This window comes from Taeniopygia guttata, chromosome 3 (assembly GCF_048771995.1).
Source record: "Taeniopygia guttata chromosome 3, bTaeGut7.mat, whole genome shotgun sequence".
In the NCBI taxonomy this organism is placed as follows: domain Eukaryota; kingdom Metazoa; phylum Chordata; class Aves; order Passeriformes; family Estrildidae; genus Taeniopygia; species Taeniopygia guttata.
In genome coordinates this window covers 90,324,212-90,344,607 of record NC_133027.1, presented here as the reverse complement: position 1 = coordinate 90,344,607, position 20,396 = coordinate 90,324,212, and the positions used below count along the sequence as shown (strand labels likewise).

The window sequence follows — 20,396 nt, the reverse complement described above, 5'->3', positions numbered from 1 at the left end:
GAACTTGCTGTTTATTTTTTAAAGCACCTAACCCTCTATTAATCCTCCAGACAGCACAAAGGATCCATTTGCCAGAGACGGTGATTAGGGCTGTGAGCACTGAGGCTTCCTGGGAAACACCTGTTTCCCTCAAATAACCTGAAGGAAAATACTCAGCAAGCAGGACAAGCTGCTGGTGGAAGTGGAGAAAAATGGGAGCACAGTCCTGGTGTGATGAGAGCTACCAAACTCCAGATGGTGGATGTCTGGCCTTCTTCAGTGATCAGTGCAGAAACTCATTCAGCATCTACAGTACCAAACTCATGTGCCTTTGACACTTGGTTGCTCCTGAACAACTGTGCCTCCCCTTTTCAAATCTTATGAGTGCAGAAATATGTAAACTACATAATGGAAATATTTTTTGTAGTAATTTCTATTATTGCTTTTTTCCTTTGCCCAAAATTTATATTTGAAGAGACCAACAACATCTTAAAATCTGAAATAATTCAACCAGCTCCATTTCTGAAACATCATCAGTACCTTAACATCGACCTTACCATTGTTCCAGGTTTGCAGGTTTTTCTTCCAATGGCACCAAACATCTGTCCCAGCTTTGAAAAATGAACATTTTAAGAGATATTAACAAGGATTTGAACTTTCATATTTTGGTTAGTCATATAAAGGTAACAGGCAGCCTTTGGAGACGCAAACTCATATAGAAAAGGTCAGTAACTGGATAGCTGTTGGATTTAGCTCCTTTGAAAACAAAGATAAGTGAAAATATACAAACAATACCAAGTGGCATAGCATGGCTGAGTCACTCTCTGTTTTATGAAATGAGAGAAAATTAGGTACCAAACAGGTTGTATAAGCACCACAGGCAATAACTAAAGCTGGAAGAAGGCCAGGCTCCATTGGCAGCTGCCATTTGATCTCCTTCAAGATCCCTGAACACCCAATGCCTGATGAAGTCAGTGGAAAGGCTCCTGCCCATCCCAAGAGGTGCTGTATTGAACCCAGCACAGCTGGGTGAACAACAGCACACAGAACAAGGAGCAGAGCAGCTGCTACAGAGCTCAGTTCAGCACCACACTAGGAAGCAGGCTGTGCTGATACTCCCAGAACCATAGTCCAAGGCTGATCAGCGTTTCCTCTTTCCAGTGGAATCAGTCCTCTTGAGTACTTTTCAGCCTCCGAAATTAGTGGGATTATTCAAAGAATAATGCAACACAGAACCTTAATATTTATGGTAAATCCACCACAGTGATTTCTAATGTACTGTGATCCAAGAATTCTGAATAAAACATCAAGAACTCCAAGAGAAATTTTCAACTGATATAAATCAGTCGATCCCCCTTTCAAAGTTATGGAGCTGCAGCAATTTACAACTAACAAAACCACAGCTTACCATTTTCAAAATTAAAATAATTTTTGCAGTATTTACAACTAAGAGCAGACCCTTGTCTTTATTTTCTTATTGTAAAATAGATCAGTTCTTCTAAAATAATAGGTCGCTTCTGAGCCACGAAGTGCAGGGGGTTTTAACTTATCACCAAAATTAGACATTGCAAGACATTATTTACATACCCATTAGTTTCTTATAAGTTGCACTGCATATACATTAGCAACTTATTTAAGAAGGCTCAGGAGGAAATGAAGAATGTATTAGGTAAGAAAATGTATACACAGGAATAATATAAAACACACATTTTCTTATTTTCTAAATCCTTTTGGAACTGATGCTCTTAACACCACATAGAAACAAATACATCTACGTGTGGGGGGAGGGGGTGTGGGTCGGGGTGGGGGGGTGTAATATATATGTAGATACATAGTTTTATCTATCCATATGTATTGTTCTAGTAACAGTCACCCTTTCATGGGGCTCATCAGTCACAGGTTTTACTCACCTGATGGGCAATTTGCCATTGGGCTGTCCCATCTGTCAGCACACCTTATCTGCCTTTCTTCAGATCCATACTTACAAGTAAGGGAAGCTTGGATATCTGTCTCCTCCTAAGCACAATAAAATTAAAGCTGTAATTAGCAGCCTGCCCTGGACACCAGGTTACATTCCACACTGCATGGAGGGCTTTGGGCAGGAGTGGCAGGTCCCTTGGGACAATGTAGGAGCCCAAAGGAGGAAGTTAGACCTGATGTGTGCAAACAAATGACAGCTGAGCTAGTCCTTCCTTCAGGAAGCTGAATTATAGACAGGAGCTCATGGTTAGATGGCATTGAGATTCCCACAAGACATCTGGGTGGAAGAAATTAGGTTTCAGGAAAAAGAACTCATAGTGAGTTTCTTGACTATTGATGCCTGTTTAAGTAAAAGTTATCAACAGAAATAAACCAATCAAAATATCATTACCTTTTTGAAAGAAAGGAGTTCAATAATTTACAAAAACAGTGTAGGAATTAATTCCAAATCCTTCAGCTATTGTTAGTTCAGTACTGCACTCAGATGCGCTCTGGGGTGGGGCTGCTGGCTGCTGTGGCCGGCGGGAGCAGCCCCTCCGTCCCCTCACAGCTTCGGAGAGCCCCCTTCTCTCCTCAGAGCTTCAGAGAGGAGCTCCCAGTCTCTCACACTCTTCAGAGGGCTCCCTCCTCTTCTCACAGCCTTAGGGAACCCCTTGTCCCTCACAGCCCGGGCAGTGCCCCTTCCTCTCCTCACAGCCCGAGCCGTGCCTTCCTCCCCTCACAGCCCGGGCAGCCCCATACTCTCCTCACAGCCTCAGGGAGGAGCCCCCTTCGCTCCTCACAACCTGGGCAGCCCCTTCCTCTCCTCACAGTCCAGGGTAGCCACTTCCTCCCCTCACAGTCTCAGAGAGCAGCCTCCCATCTCTCCTCACAGTCTCGGAAAACCCCTCCTCACAAGGAGACTGATGCCCAGGCACCCAGAGCCGGGCAGGGAAGAGCAGCTTTAGTATTCCAAAACATTCAGGAATCCCCCAAAAATTGGTCCTGAAGGTTTTCACGCAGCAGGGCTGTCAAGCCACCCCGTTCCATGTTAGCAGTGAAAACCTGCACCTTGCCACCCACCCTTCCCTCACAGACCCCGGCCAGGTGTTCTGAGGTGACTCCTGACATCCAGCAGCCCAGGAACCACAACATCTTACACTTCTCGCAGACATTTGGGTTCAGTGATGCCACTTCCCAGACAAAAGGGATCATCCATCTTAATTAACCAAACTCAAGTGAGCAGCTATGTCAAATGAATTTGCAACATGCACATTATCCTATCACATGTATTCTTGGAGTATCTGCACCTTGGCTGACGGATTTCTCATTAACACAAATGTACTTCAGCCTTGCTTATAATTGAAACCTCGCTTCTGGACAGCCACATGAGTGAGAGAGCCAGGAGAACTACTTTTTCCATGTTCACATGAATCCCTGCCAGTCCTTGGTGTCACCACCTGATTAGATCTCTGGCACCACAGGCTCTGCCTTGGCATGGAGGAGAGCATCATCTCACCGTGACTGCCTCGAAATGTGGACTTGAGGTTGAAGGCAGAAAAGGAAGAACAGCAGATGTTCCATGAACCAAACTGAGTTTTCTGCAGATCAGCTGGTTTTCCCTTAGTAGGAGGGCACAATTACCTAACTAGATCAATCAAGAACACAAAGTATTTGAAGCTACTGTTTCTTCCAAACCTTGCCTACATATCTGAGCAGCAAAAAATGAGAAACAAAAAGCCAGATATGAGTCCCTGGTTCCACCAATCCCTCCTTGAGCCGGCAGAGCTCCTGAGCTACATAGAGAACGTGTGAACATGATATGAGATATGACCTTGGCCAAACCAGGGCAGATGCTTGGGAGGCAAAAAAAACCACCCCAGTACCCTTTTTAATACTTTTCTCTGAAACAGTTGTAGTGTTTTAATGTAAGCAAAATTACATATTCTTCCCTGTGCTCAGCCTCAGAAACTGCTGAAACACTTCTGCCGATCATTTCCAGGGGAGCCCAGCCTGCAGCAGCCTTCAGCATGGATGATTTCAGCACGCATGGTAAAAGTTTAACAGCATTAGAGGCTGCCACAATGGAAATTGTTGGACATCACTGGTTTCACTTATAATAATGAAACTTGCTTGAAAGCTAGGAGCAGTTTGATGTAGTAGTTTTTACATAATAAAGACCATTTTTTGTGAAACCAAATTGTTTTACAGCTGAATGTTTTAACTTTCCAAGTTAATCTTGACTCATATGTTTTATTCTCACCATATCACTGTATTTCATTGTTTCAACTCATACATATGTTACATGAAAACAAATGTTGATACATACCATGTGTGCAAAATGTTACACCCCAATGAGCTTACACTGTTACACTTTATGATATGATAATAGAAAATCACTGCTATCAAACATCGTATTTTCAAATTTCAGAATCAAAATGTTTTGATGCTTCCAAAGTAAAACTTCTCAGAATATTCCCTACACGGTGAGTGCCCAACACACTCCAACTTCATTGAGTGCCTGATTTCCCAATGGGGTGTGCAAACTCATTTTGAAACTTCAAATTTTGTTCGAACAGAGAAAGTTCTACTTTCCAACCAATTTTACCAGTAGCATGTAACACCTAAACAATAACCCTGAGACTTCAAAGTGCTTGAGTAAATAGGTCAGTGTCTGAGAAAATAGGATATCTGATCAATGAGAAAAAAATGTGATTTCTTCATCTAACACTCAAAATTCTGGGGCTTTTGATTATTTTTCTTTAATTCTGGACAGTTCTGGCCAGAAAAAAAGATTTATTTAGCAATGCTGCCATCAGGCAATTTGCACCTGCATTCCTGTTATTCCATGTGTATGTTTTGCAGAGCTTAAGTTATTGAAGCTTTGCAACCTACGTAACTCGCTCATACACATAAACTCAGAGTAATTGTACAGTCAACTGGAAAGATTTTAATGTTCTCTTGTTAAACACTAGCAGATCCCTCCCCATATATCTGTGCCCTTCCCCAAGGTTCTCATCACTGACTGATCCCAATCTCCATTATCTAAGAAATGGAGAACAAATCATGACCTGGAGCTTGTTATGAGACATGCAGGGTTCAACTGAAAATCAAACATCCTCAGAGGAATAGCCAGAAACCTGGTTTTGGGAAATATGTCTGGAGGTCATATTCACATGGAGGGAGACTGCTGGAGCTGACTGAGAGTGCCTTGGGGCAGAAATTCTCCTGGCTTTATCTTGTCATTCAGTTCCAATGAGTTCTTAGTTCCTTCCTACATTTACTTCTTTAATATTTTACAGACGTCTCCCTTATGTAAATGTTCTCTGGACATTGTGTGCCATTTATTTACAGCAGGTTATTCCATACACAGCTCCAACAGTGCTGCTGGTAACATTCACTGCTGCTGCCAACAATTCTTGAACCAAGCCACTATCTGCATATTCTCCTTTGGGCTACTAACAAGGTCCTCCAGTGCTCATTCTTCTGTTACTGCCACCCAGACAGTTCCTTTAGACTTTAAAACAAAAGTAATAATCTGGGAGAAAATAGAAGCCATGTGGGACTGTTGTGCTGCTGGCAAGTATCATCCTAAATCCACTGCAGTCAGTGGAACAGATTTTGATATCCTGTAAATGGTCACAACAGTGCCAATGAAACCAAAGCTTTTCTCCAGGGTCCAACCTACCAACACTCTACTTTCCTGCTCAATATCATTTTTTTAATCTAATATCAAGGACTTGAGTTCATCAAATTCTCTGGGCTGGCAGCTGTGGTTATTAACATGAGACTGCGGTCACCTTAGAACAAAATCCCATATGCTTTTGTACACACTTCCTTGGAGGTGCAGCTTCTCTCTCCTGCTTTTTAGCTGGACAAGAATTGTTTATTCTCAGCTGCATCTGCTCCAACAACAGAGACAGAAATCTGCAGTTCTCCTGGACACCTGTGTTACGTGATTTCTGCCTTCCAGGCCAATAGCTCAATATTCAAACCTCAATTTCCAACATGATTGCTACATAACCCCTCGTTTGTGTTTAAGGCTTTTCTGTGGGCAGACTATTGTCCATTTCTGCTGGAGAACAGTTTATATCAGCAACTCCCTATGTATTGGGGTGGCAGATGATGTCTTAACTTGCCATAAGCTGCTGTTCCAGAAGGCTTAATAAACTCAACTGAACAACAGCCAAAGAAAGGAAGTAAGAGATTAAACAGGCTGGTATTTCTACCCCCTTCTGCTTCCTAAGAAAGACGAAATAAAAACCAAACAAGCAGTGGCCCAAACTGGAGCGCACACAGAGCCCTCCCCATTAACTCAGTGTTTGTCTGTGTTACCTATGAACCAACATGGTTTCAATTTAGCTTCTTATTAATCTCGTGCATTTTTTTCAACTGCTATTTTAAAAATAGAAACTTCATGTTTAACATTTTAATAGCATTATGTTTCAAAGGGAACAAGCTGCTGTACTGATTTTTTTCCCAAAAACTTTATTGCCAGATGTAAGTATGTGTGATTAGTGATATTCTTTGTAAGTATGTGTGATTATTGATATTCTTTGTTTTCCCACAGGTTTCTCTTTTCCTTATTAAACAACATATCTGTAGTTAAGCAGCTCCATGAAAGTCTAGTGAGGTCCATGAGAAATCACTTGTCACCAACATACAGATCCATCTCATCCAACTTCAGGCACTTCACTAAACTGCTTAAACTAGGAGTTTCCCTATCCTGAATTCCCTTTATATTCAGTAGAAATGACTGAAGACGTTTAGGCAATTACATCCCATCTAAATTTCTGAATTGCTTTTGGGAAGTAACTTTTTTTCTCCACTGATTACTGAGCGCTCCCAGGCCCAAAGGAATTAGGTCTCCAACTTGAACAATTGTCTAAGAATCTAATGTAAACTGGGATGAGTCTAGACTCAGGGTCCTCAGAAGGACCAGCAAACAGGTAGAAAACCTGCCAGGAGCACAATTTTTTTGAGTCCATGTATATAATTTTAAACAAAGCCAATGACTGTTCTGTAGTTGCAGCAGACAGCCTCATCTAAGTGACTGTTTCAATGATCTTTGGGTAAAAACAGAAGCCAAATACAGTCAACAGAAATACAACTCAGGTTTTGGTGGGTTTTGGTGCACATCATGTTTGTGCTCAGCTCTGCTCAGCCTTCTACCTCCCTCACAGAGGAAACCTCAGGAAACCATGCCACAGAAGGCACTGGTCTCATAAAAAACAGAATTGACATCCTCATGGGCAGAGACAAGGCTGCTAAGAAAAGTTGGTATTACCACAGGTGAGGGAATATGGGAATGTAAAAACAGCAGTGAATTCCCACCCAACATTTTTGCAGTCTGGGGTAATGGCAGAGAATAGTATTGACCCTGGAGAACTAAAGGAAATCTTCACTTACAATTGTTGGTTAAGTGGGTGATCAGTGATCACACTGATCATAACATTTTACTAGCAGTTGAAGAGATCCCTTCCCACCCACATCTGATAGCTCCCATCTCTTCAAAGAGGCTGCAGCCACAGAAACAGTGGATTCAGCATCCAGCACAGCTTCTTCCACCACCAGTAGTTCTGCTCCAAGGTTTTGGCCCTACCCCCATCACTTCCAATAACTCATTCCCACCACCCTGCCAAGCGTTTCCATTCCTTTCCTTGTGCTAAATGCCAAATCAGCTGTTTATGTAGCTGTGCTCTGAGGAAGCAGAAATTTCCAGCGAGGAGATGGGAGCAATGACCTTGGTTTCTATCAGTGTTTTCAAAGAGTTGCCAGGGTCCTTACAAGGTAAAAGAAACAGCACTAATCTCCAGCCCTACAGCTTCCCTAACACACAACTGGGACAGGTAATGGGAGCATGTTTTTTCTAATATATAGGAAAAATGCACTTAATGGGACTGATTAAAAGCCTGCTGGATATCAGTAAGTGGACTCCCAGTGACTTCAGTGAGCCTTGGATCTGCTCTACAAAGCCAGGCAGCTGCAAAAGCTGCTAGAGCCAAAGGAAAATATTCTCCAAAGGAATGGTGACCCTGTGGCTGAGGCACTGGTGTGGCTTCAAGAGACTTTGATTCAGTCGTCAGCTCTACCATTCCTGACCCTGTGCAAATCATGTCAGGTCTCCACAGGTCAGCTTCCCTTTTGTAGAATGAGGTATGCAGTCTAACAAGCTCATGTGTGGAGAAATCCAGGTATGTCTGGAACAGGAGACAACCACATGGAGACACCCACTCCACGTCAGCAGGTGGAACCCTTCCTCTGCCCTGCTTGTGGGCCAAGTAAGGTCTGTTACCCCCACAGAAGTATACAAAGTGACCCCACTAGTATCCTCACGTAGTCCCAGCTCTCTGAGGACACCTGGAAGCAGCACCCACAGCTTGTGCCAATGTAACCTCAGCAAGCTGCCTGGAGACTGTGATGTGTGGCCAAGGCTCAGCACAGGCTGCCCAGGCCTTGGCACCATATGCTGAGCTCCAACTTCCCATGTCCATATTCACAGCACTGGCAAGAGGCTTCATGGAAAGACTGTTTGAGCAGGATTACAGGAGCTGCAGCCCGCAGCAGACACAGCTGCACAACTCTGATCCAGTCAAGCACATGAGCATTTATCTGAGTGAAGTGCGTGAACAGACCTATCAAAGCCAAGGTAGCACACAGAGAATCACACCCCTGGACTGGAGGTTTGGGAGAGGTAAGCTGTGTTTTCGTAGTTTCAAGGAAGCCTGACAGTCTTAAAATTATTTACACAGTTGGGCAGAATATCCTCCTATCAACAGCTGGGGCTTCTGGCAGCCAAAGGCAAACCATCTATTGTAATACTATTCTTTTGTTGTAGGAAACAAACTCTTCCAAGCAGAAGGATTTTTTTTTTTTTTAATAACCCAAGCAAAGGCACAAATTAAGCCCCAGAAATTAAATACTGAAATAATTTTTACAGCACAGAAAGATCAAACTGCAAACAAGCTGCAAAAGCCATTAGTAATTTAACATTCCATTATTCCTTTCTTTCCAAAGTGTGATTCTTTTCTTCAAGCCAAGCATACTTTGCTGGGACCAAACCTTCACATTAGATTTCCTGTGCTGTGGACTTGATGAGATAAAGCAGTTTCTTAGGATCAACAAATCACTTCATTAAATAAGCCCATTTGTAAATATTCTCAACAGCAACTAACATCCTGGAGTAAGGAACTCATTTGGGGCTGCATTCCTCACTCAGGCAAGACCTCCCCCCTAACATCAGGACTGCAGGAGAGGGTCCTAACTTTGAATGACAGAGAGAAGCTATCCTGGTTCTCACCATTCCCTCCACATCAGCTATTTTGGTTCTTCTTATCAGGAAAAAGGAGTCAAAGGTTGGACAGAGATGCTTCCCCTCAGTTCTCAAGCCTTGTGAAGAATGGACCATGCAGTGGTTTTCCAGCTGTCTCTCAAGACCCTGGGGAAGCAGGAGAATTTTCAGCATTTCTTCTCAGCAGAGTGAACAGAATTGCTGGTGTCACCCAGGATCTGGGGTGCCTGGATTTTTGCAGTACCAGCAGTTTATGACAAAGGGATTGTCACTCCTGGGAAGTGAAGGAGGTAGAAATTCTAGACTGAAAAATTGGAATGGAAAAGGGTTTTTTCACACCCTCTCACCCCATGTAAGGCTCTGCCTGGAAGTGAAGCAGTGCACTGACTGGTAAGGTTTTAGTGGTAAACCCCAGAGACAGGGTGATCCCTGATGAACAAAAGTACAAAGCAGAAACTCAAGATGCATTAGAGAGGGTTACTTTGGATTTTTCTCTGCAGATATTAAACAAATACATCCCATTAAGATGCATTAAAATTCCCTGTGTTTTGACAAGAATACAGAGGCACCATTTTGAAATTATAACAATAAAAGACAATGTGCAATATTCTTCAGAAAAAAAACAGATTTAGTCCTACTCTTGTTGAAATGAGCATTCTTATCTTGTTTGAGTAACCTGGTGCTACAATGCACTAAAAAGAACAATATGCTAGAACAGAAAGTGAACAAAGTCTCAGGATGCAGCAATTTATGTCGACTTACCCATTACACTACTTCTCAGCGTCTGCGTCAACTTACCCATTAAACTATTTCTGAATGCTTTATGGGTCTCTAACCTTATAAACAAATCTAGGAATAACCAGAAAGGTGCAGTTCTTTAAGGTATTTCCACCTTTGAAAAGACCCTCCATTTTTGGTGGGGAAAACCTTCTCTTTGCCATTCAGAAAGAGCTAAACAAATGTGAGTATAAGAATGAATTATAAAAAGCCTACTGAACTGGAGTAACAATAATGCCTCAGTCTTGAAAACATAGAAAGTAAATGCAATTTTACATTAAAGATCTGAAAACAAACTCAAGGCTAATATTTTCAGGGGGAAAAAAAAAAAAACCCTTTGATCTCTTTTTCTTTCCAGGGGGGAGCCAATATCAACATGAGTGATTTTGTACTATGTTCAGGAGTCTTTATGTGGGTTAATAATGTTAAAGTTATTCCACTGCTTTTTCAAACTTTTCTGGAATCAGCTCCTTGGTGAAACAGGGCCCTATTGAAGACTCTTGAATTTGCATAGCATGTGCAAGACATTTAGATTTATATTCCATGTTAGGCTTGTGTGTTTAGAGTTTACTCAGGCATATGCAATTCATTGGCTGTATTGTTATCTTCACAATGAACAAGCACACTCACTTCATCTGCAAGAAATACAACTTCAAATGTTGTATTTGAAGAATACAACATGGAGAAAATTGAATTTCCATGAGAAAACGTGTTCCATGAAAATTTCCATCAATAAAGGCTTAGCTCAAATATACTACGGTCTAAATACTTTGATTTGAGCCTACCTGGGTACTGTGTGACTTATGTAGCAAAACTATAAAATCATTTGGAAATTCTTATTTTGGAAATTCTTATTTTGGAAGTGCTGCTGCAATGACAATTATTCACATTACAGTGCTCCCTAAAAGCCTTTGCTGTTCATGATCCTATTGTGTTTGGTGATGAATTTGCCCACAGAAATTGACAGATTCTGCTTTGAAGAAAAGTTGATGCTGAATACAAAAAGGCATCTACAGAAATACATAGTCAGTGTTTGGTTTGATATTTGTGAGACACCACAGCTCATATCCATTTGCTGTCACCACTGGAGCATGCTGGGGTGGTCTCCAAAATGGGACTAACATTGGGGTCACCTCGTGTGCCTTCCAATACTAAGCAGGAATTCTGGGACAGGGCAGCACAAGCAGGTGACAGAAGGAAGGGTGTAGCTGTGATGGCCAACAGCTAGACAGTGAGAGGCAGAGGGAATGTTGCTCTCTCACCATGTAGGGCAGAGGGATGCACGGCAGGGAGAAGATCCAGGAGAGCTAAGAACAACTTTGACTCAAGAAAAGCGGCATCTACAGTGAATCAATCTGGGCAAAAAATAAGAGAAGAAGTTGAGTCACTAGAAAAGCTAGCCAAGGGGGGCTGTGAGGACAAAGAAATCCATTAGAGATGGAGGTTTGAAAAATTGCAAGTGATTTTATGTGCAGATAGCAGATAGCTGTATCTATGTCTCAGCAGATCTCACCTACCTCTTGTATTCCCAGTTTCCTTCCTAAATCCCTGATCCTGCACCATTACAATGAATGAAAGATCTGCCAACAGGATCAGCCCAGCTACTGCAGAACACATGTGCTTTCTGCAGGGCAAGAGAAAGGAATTAATGGATCATAAAGAACTGCCTACTGTGTGCTTTTCATTTTCATTTCTTTCATTAAAAACTTAGTATTTGGTTTTTTACTGTTTCATTAAACCCTAAAACTTTCCTTTGGGTCCATTTGTCTTTTCTCCTCATAGAGGCAGCTAATGTGTCTGTGGAGCTGATGGTCCAGAGGAGAATAAAATGCATCTCTTCAGGAGATACAAGAGATGTGCATCGCAGCATGCTTTGAAACTGCTTCTGTCTTTACCAAGGAACTGTACCCACCAAATCAGAAAACTGGATCAAAATGGGCATATATAGATATATATGATAGATAGATAGATAGATAGATAGATAGATAGATAGATAGATAGATAGATAGATAGATAAAACATCTGAATTTAAAACAAGGTCAATGTAACAGTTCTGAACTACTACCACTTTGGATCTAAGTGAAACTAGCTCAGAAGGAGCAATCACAGATTTTAATACCATAAGCATTTCAGATGTTCAGCTCCCAGGGAGAAATCAGGTAGTAGCGATGCCTTCAAACCCACAGTCTCTTATCATTTATATAAACAGCAGTATTAAAGACCATGGAGGGCTCCCTGTTTCTTTATTTCCTGCAAAAGCACCCCAGGTCTGTTATTTGCACATCAATCACCTGCACCAAGATGAGCAGCTCTTCTGAGAACACAAGACTTGATGATTATTTCCAACTACCCAAAATAACCCACTATATTTGAGGGAAGAAACTGCCCCAACATTATCTGCAGGTGACACCACTGTGCAGGTGATGAAAAATTAAATCCAACAAAAGATTAATCCATACAAAAATTAAAAACGAAATCCAACAATTGTACTACAATAAGCCAAAATGTCTGGTTTGCCTTGGTTTAGTGACAGAGGTGACAGAGGTGGTAGTTTAGTGAACCCTGTTGTAAGGGGTAATTACAGACACCTAATAAAGAATATACAAAATATCAGCATCACTCCCACATCACAAAATGGTGACTGTATCAGCTATGACTAAAAGCTTACTGTAAATCATGTCTTTGAAGCATCCTTAGGGTCTTCGAATAGAACACAGATGACAATCCTAAAATACATTATATTTTCCTCGAAATCACCAAAGAAGAAATCACACCGAACTAGACTCCCTGGCATATGACTCACTGCTATTGATCCAAAAGGAGATGCTGTCATGCAAAAATTCTATTTTTCCCCTAGACCTGTTATTTTTTGTGATCTCTGCTGCCCTAAACTTCTGCAAATACAGCTTCATTAACTACAACAAAAAAAGTTCTAAGATTTTTTATAGAAAGTGATGGACTGGGGATGAGGAGAGGAAAACAGCAAAGAAGGAGGAGAAAAATCATACAGTGGGACTCAGAAGGACAAGAGATATTGGAAGAAAATAACTAGAAAGACTACAAGAAGTTCATCTAAAGTAAAATAACCTGGAACACAGGGAGTTAATTGATGGATATCACCTCTGTTGGAGAGAGTCCAGAGGAGGCCAAGGTTATAAGTGGGATGGAGCCCCTCTCCTATGAGGAAAGCTTGAGAGAATTGGGATTGTTAAGCCTGGAGAAGAAAGGCCTTAGGTCACTAATTGTGGCTTCCAGTTCCTGAAGAGAGCCTACAGGAAAGATGGAGAAGGATATTTTACAAGGACCTGAAGTGACAGGACAAGGGGAGTGGCCTCAAATTGAAAGAGATTAGGGTTAGATTGGATATTATACTCCAAGGATGGTGAGGCCCTGGCACAGGCTGCCCAGAGAAGCTGTGGCTCCCCCATCCCTGGAAGTGTTCAAGGCCAGGCTGGATGGGGCTCTGAGCAACCTGGGTTGTCCCTGCCCATGGCAATGGAGTTGGAATTAGATGATCTTTAATGTCCCTTCCAAACCAAACCAATTTGTGATTCTATAACAGGAAATTACAGCAAAATCCTATCCGTATAGAATCAGTGTAAATTTTCCACTCAGTTCATTTGGGTTGGGATTCCTGCTTTTGAAAGCAACAATTCCAAAGTAAACTTAATGTTAATGAGAAGTAAATAAGAACATGCAGCACAGCAACGTGAACTACTGATGAACTGAAAGTCATGACCATAAAGGGTGGTTCATTGCTGAAGTCCCAATAGCAGCATTGATTGGAGCCCTTACAGCAGGAACATGTCTGGGACAAAGCTGGTGGTGTTGTTGGGGTTCTCAGTGAAGGCAACCTGACCCGGTTTCAAACATGCACAACACCAGCCATAAACACTCCATGCAGCAGAAGGCACTGCTGCAAAAGCTTTTTGTGCAGCACCCAGCCAGTCCAGCCCCGTGCTGTGAGATTCAGGGACAGATGATAGCTGGTAACATTAGCTTCTATCTATACAAGTAAATGAAGTGTGCCTGGGAACATTCCTGGGCACAGAGGCCAGCTGGCAGGGAAGAGCACGAGTATCTGCCAGTAAACACCCTTACTCTTCAAAACAGGGAGGCTACATGCAAACAGCCCCTGGGGACAGCCCTGGGAGCATGGTTGCTGCCAGACCTTGCTCCAGAACAATCCAGGGCAGCGCTGGGTGCTGCTGCAGCCAAAACCTCGCCAGAGACTGTTCCAGCACAGGCAGTCACACTCCCAGTAGAGGAACAGTCTTATTAGCAGAGGGACAGCAACTTCCTTCCTTCCTTCCTTCCTTCCTTCCTTCCTTCCTTCCTTCCTTCCTTCCTTCCTTCCTTCCTTCCTTCCTTCCTTCCTTCCTTCCTTCCTTCCTTCCTTCCTTCCTTCCTCCCTTCCTCCCTTCCTCCCTTCCTCCCTTCCTCCCTTCCTCCCTTCCTCCCTTCCTCCCTTCCTCCCTTCCTCCCTTCCTTCCTCCCTTCCTTCCTCCCTTCCTTCCTTCCTTCCTTCCTCACCTCCCTCCCTCGCTCCCTCACCTCCCTCCCCTCCTTCCTTCCGTCCTTCCTTCTATCCTTCCCAGGAGAAGCATTTAGCTTGTGTAGAACACACTGAGCAGCCACTCTCACTGACCCAGCCCCTCTCCCATACCAAACCATCTCCCTTACTGTTTCCACATACAAAAGATCCATGAGAAGGGCTGGTAACGCAATGGGAATGGTCCAGCTTGCCTGCTCGCTGGTTCACTGAGTGCTGAAGGGCAAACCCACATCACGAGTCAGGAATGGTTATGCAGAAGGATAAGAGCATGGAATGCTTCCAAGCCTGTCCCACCTCCTGTGCACACAGAGACCTCACTGCACAAACCTGTCCAGGGATACCTCATGATATTTCAAAGTCATTTAGGTGGCACTAATGTCAGGAGTGCTCAAAAACACAGCTTTGTGCTCCTGGAGCTATAGATGGGCTGCTCCAGTAGCCTCACCACCCCAGCAGCTCTACACAAGATTAAGAAATGGCCCAGGAAGCATATCTTGAGGCTCTGGCTGCAGAAAGAATGCCTGGTTTTCTAAGAGCCATTATTTTGATACTCAACCAGTGACACTCAAATCAATTTGACTTCAAATATATTTTAATTAATAAAAAGAAAAATAATCAATTCCTTTGTCTGATTCACTAGAAAAAATATTCATATTGGTTTCTACAGCAAGAGCTTGGGTAATAATCTTATACAAATCTCTGTATGTGCACGTGTGTGCTAATACAAAACCCTCACCAGTTTAAACTCTATTTTCTGTTAAGAAGATCATTTACCTTCTAATAAATCCTAATTAGATCTTAAGCCCAAGTCTACTGAGAATAAATGTGTATTGACAAGTACATTGAGTGCTGGGAATTCACAAGGCTCCTCTTTCCAGCTGGGATCTGTCGCTACACGTTCTCTGTGTAGGTGCAGAGCACAAGCAATGCCTGACCTTTCCCCAGCTTGCCGCACAACTCGGCAGGTTGCTAGAACTCCCTACCAGGAAACTTTTGGGGATGGGAGAGGAACCCAAGCTGCCATATGTCAGTGACTCAGAGATTAAAACTATCCGTTCCAGAGTTGTTCTTGTGCCTGGAATTTGAAGGAGCCCACTCCTTCGCTGGAAGAGTTTGTACAATTCATGCTGGGAATTCCAGTCCACCCACAGCCATAGAGGCAGCCAGTGGGTTTTGCACAGGTTCCCCACAGTGCTGCAGGGAAGTCTGGTCAATTCCCTCACAGAAAAATCTCAGCTCCCTCCACCCCAGAGATGACTGACACAAGCCTGACTTTGGGGCGCTGGGCACTCACCTGTTTGTGAAAGGCAGGCTAAGATGACCCTTGTTCTGAGCAAGGGTGGCAAGCTCCCTAAAGCCTCGCTGCCCTGTAAAGGATAGAGAAACCTGCCAGCCCGAAATGGTGCCTGTGATCAAGGCAATGCTTTGATGTGTTGTCCCTGAGGAAAAGCCTCCCTGATACCAGCTGACATTCCCTGGCCCTACAGGAACTGTGCCTGTTGTATGCCCCAAGCCCAGGGCAGGTGCTACCACTGTGGTTTGGTAACCTGAGAACCACCATGGATGTGCTGCTGTAAAATCCCACACATGGTGCAAGAGAGAGGAGGGCTGAATCCATTCCTTCTGAGTCATTCAGGTCTGTATCCCAATTTAGCAAGGAGAATTTGGAACTTCTTGATTTTTATCTTTTTGCTATCTAATTTTGTGAAGATTTCTCACAGTTTATAACAGGCAACATTGCTTTGGAGTACATCTGAAAACAGACCCTGTTTTAAAAAGAACCTGGATTACTGCAGCCCAAAGCCATCCTTAAGCCTACACTGACATCGGCAGATACTGTGGAGTGATACAAAGGATATAGGAAAATAAAGTGTTGAGATCTACTCCAGCCCTAAGCCTAACCCATGAACCAGATGCCTGCCAAGGTTTAGAGCTTTATGAGCAGATGTTATGGCAGGACTGCTCTGCGACGTGAACTGTTGTGTGGTAGTAGAAAGATTCCCTTTGAAATTCCCCTCAAGCACAATCCAAACCAAAGCACAGATGCAAATTCCTGCTTGGCACATGAACAGAAGGGCCCTGGCAGAGCCTGTGGACAAGCTCTGTCTGTCCATCCAGGCATGCTGAACACATCACCTGCACGGCACCTGCATGGCCCAAATGCAGAGGGGAATTTCTGGACTCTAGAAATGTAGCTTGGCCATAGCCCTGGAGGTGCCAGAATTCATTCCCTGACTCCCTGCTGATTGCACAGAAGGGAGAGGGAGCCAAAGGCCTCCCACAGAGCCCCAGTGGGATGTACTGCCACTCCCATTAGTCAGGATGATCAACAGGCCAGCAGCTGCCATAGGGACATTACTGTGTGACAATCCCCAATGTCCCACAGACAAGCAAGGGGATGAGTGTGGGGCTCAGACAGAAGCTGGCAGAGAGCAAAGGTACCATGAACCTTGACTGTCAGGCTGACACATAAAAATATGCCAAGACAGCAGACTAAAGGTAAACTTGAACATGTCAGGCTGGAAAAACGTGGCAATTCCAAGTAGGTCAGGACCTGCTGTCTAAGGACAACAGTGTCCATCAGAGGAGCAAGGGCAGTAATATCAACTCTCATATAAGGTAATCAGAACCTAGAGAGTCCCAAATCATGCTGATGCTCTTAAAAGACTTTACCTCCAGTAAATGGCAACACAGTGTGCAAAGGACTCCTACCCTGTGGGAAAACAGAGCTTTCCACAGCAGAGCAGCCCCCAGGCTTTGATCATGTTGTACCTTGTTTCTGCATCTGTCCAGAACTGAACACCTTTGGGATAAATATTCCCAAGACACAACTTAGGGTCAAACTTGGAACCTTGCACTTCCTGTGCTCTGCAGGTTCTTTCACAGTGCTCCCACGGACCCCTGTACTTCCCAGGGGATCATTCAGTGGCCATGAGCAGAGGTTGGGCTGACACTCCCGATGGAGGGCAGGCACTCAGACGTAGGTCTATGGAAGCAGCTCTTTGAACCTTTAAGTCACTCACACAAGAAAGCAGCTCTGACAAAAGCTGTGGAATCTTCTGAACACCTCTTCAGACACCAGAACTGAAAGACTGACTCCCTCTCCTGTGTCATTACATACACACCCTGCCCCAGAATCAGAGTTTAAATCAAGTTCTTTGACACACATCAGAAATCTTCAGTGTAGAATTTCTGAGACACCAAAATCCTTAAAGACAGACCTAACACAGACAGCCACTGTCAAATCATTTAATTGCTTTCATCAATTGAAAGTATCTTTTGATTCAAGAACAAATGCTTATCAAGACCTTGGTAAGAAGAGACATAACCTTAGGGCTGAAAAGAAGAGCAACATGTATAATTTTTCCCTTTACAGATAAACAGCCCTGCTTTTTAAGTAGCTCCTAAGAAGGACATCTAAGCATTGCTCCTGTGAATAAAGCAGACAGTTCACAAGACAACCAGTTCCTGCCTGCATGCATAAGCCTCATGCCAGCAAATCTAATTGAAAATAATCTGTGATAGAGGCTTCGCATTCTTCAGGAAAAGTGCTTTTATCCCATCTTTTCCCATCTCTCCTCCTTCCCTTCAAACTTAAATGAATCACATATTGAATCACTGCAGCATGGCTGTATTTGATCATGATTTATAAGGCACTGTCTGCCTCACTCAGTACGCAGTCTTTGGAGAGAGGAGGTATTTTGGATAGGGAAGAACAGGCTGTCAGCACCCAATAAATTATTAGTAGCAGCCATTTCCTGAAGTAAAGACCGATATAAGATCAACCTTCTAAGTGGACAGGTGTACAGGGGTGTCTTACATCAACAGCTTGCCTGGCACATAATCCAAATTCTTAGTAACTACAATCAAATGTGGCACTGACAAGAGAAAGGTTTTACTGAGAGTTGTTAATAAATCAATGGAGGAGTTTGGACACTGCAGAACTGAGAATGAGCAGGGACTGGACCCCACTGCTTGGTGCCCTGGGTACCAAAGCAAAGATTAAGACAAATCTCTTGCCCTTGTTTAAGAGGAGGGTGCAATATTATGATCAACAAAACTTCCAAATCTGCAAACTCAACATAAAGTTGCATGCAAGGAACATTGATGTAAGTTTTAATCATCTCTTCTCCATCATCAGCATTCCCCAGCCTATTGTTTCCCTGCTTCCAACTTCCTTCTTTCCAGTTTTCTCCATGGCAAACAAGTCTAGCAGCAGCAGCATGTTCAGACTTCATTGCAGCTCACACATTGATACCAGTACATACTGATCTGTAGCAGTCATGCTTAAGTTGGTCCTGCACCATAAGAAAGGCATAGGAAACTACTTCCAGATAACACCACATAAGGATTTTTTAGCTGTATCCTACCAAAAAGGACAGTTAACCTACTTTGGTCCTTCACACTCTGACAGTGAAGTAGTGACAGATGGAATACTCAGGGCTAAGAAGGAACTTCAGAGCTGCTTCGTGACAGCTGTGTGATAACTGCACAGTTCTTCAAAGATGTTTTAAAAATGAACCAAATAAGGAAGATTAAGAGAAAGGAAACAATGGGTCTGTCTCCTCTCCCTCAGCACAGCTTTCCCGTGCCCAAGCTATTGTTTGAGTCAGACAGAAGCAGCACACCCAGGTGCTTCCAGGCACACAAGAGGACTGGTTACTCACTTCTGTCAAAGAGAGACAATTAATTCCTGCTGCATCCTGAACAGCCCCAAGGCCATTACACCAGTGAGAAGTTTGGCTGATTCTTACAACCTCTGCACTGTGGGGTGCTTTTGCTGAGCTACTAGAGGGCTCATCACGGTGCAATATACAAAAACAAAGGTGCTGACCCCAAAATCCCACACCTGGACACCGTGATTGGTCGGCAAACCCTCTGACTAGATCTTTACAAATGGCAGTTCTTTTTAAAATATGCTCACTTTTCAAGAGCGGTTACTGGTTTCATCACACAATCACCTGGGGAGAATGATTCGCTGTTGCTGTTTAGAAGGTCAAAGCACAATATCCAATGGCTTTCAACTATTATGAATTAATAAAAATCCATGTTGCAGGCTTCTAAATACACTTACCACCGGGACACAATGACTGAGAGCTGGTAACTCTTACAAACTCCTGATAAAACTACATTTTGTCTACTTTATATATGGGCAAGATATACAGAGTAATATCTTCCTCCCTGGAGCTCCACATCCAGCCACTACTTAGCTGCAGTAAATGTCTCCAATCTCATCTATTGAATTGCATCAATGATTTCTGAGAAATCTCTCTTGTAAGTGAATATTTCATCCAGACTTCTGAGTCCTGTGTGATGTCTCTGACACTAAAAAGACAAAAGTTGGGCCCTTGGGGTCTTGTCAAAAGCTAATGTAAGACAAAATGCTTGTAAGCTTTGATTGAAATACTTCCTCTCTCCCAGCACCAGCTAATGATTCTGAACGACTTTGCTAAGCGTATACTTCCCTACCTTGAAATAGATACTGTGTCAAGTAAGATTTATAGGTGATTTAACTCAATCATGCCTTCAAAGCAGCTTCAGCAGCTCCAAATGCTGTTTAAAAGAGTAGGGAATACTCAGAGGCTGAGCCAGGGTTAAAGAGAGCATCTCTGATCACCAAAGTGATGAGAAGTGGTCAAGAATTGGAATCACTGAAACTACTTGTCCTAAGTTATTGTTTCTCATATTGGAACTGCCAGAACATGCAGGATTTAGGGATGGAAATGACAGCTTACTGTTCTGAGTCATCACCTGGTGCTTGGAGAGAAGTATTTGAATTAAAGCTTTTAAATAATTTGGTTTGACAAGATCATTTCCCTGAAAGGACAGTGGTAG

General features: G+C 43.1%; 1 long non-coding RNA gene across 1 annotated transcript in view; it reads right to left on the bottom strand.

The window, feature by feature from the left end:
* Positions 1-1,892: 1,892 nt before the first annotated feature.
* LOC140683772 (uncharacterized) overlaps positions 1,893-20,396 on the bottom strand; it is an 88,659-nt gene continuing 70,155 nt past the window's right edge. Inside the window, exon 3 of the long non-coding RNA XR_012055223.1 lies at positions 1,893-1,995. This is a non-coding gene — a long non-coding RNA (uncharacterized lncRNA). The remainder of the gene's footprint in view (positions 1,996-20,396) is intronic.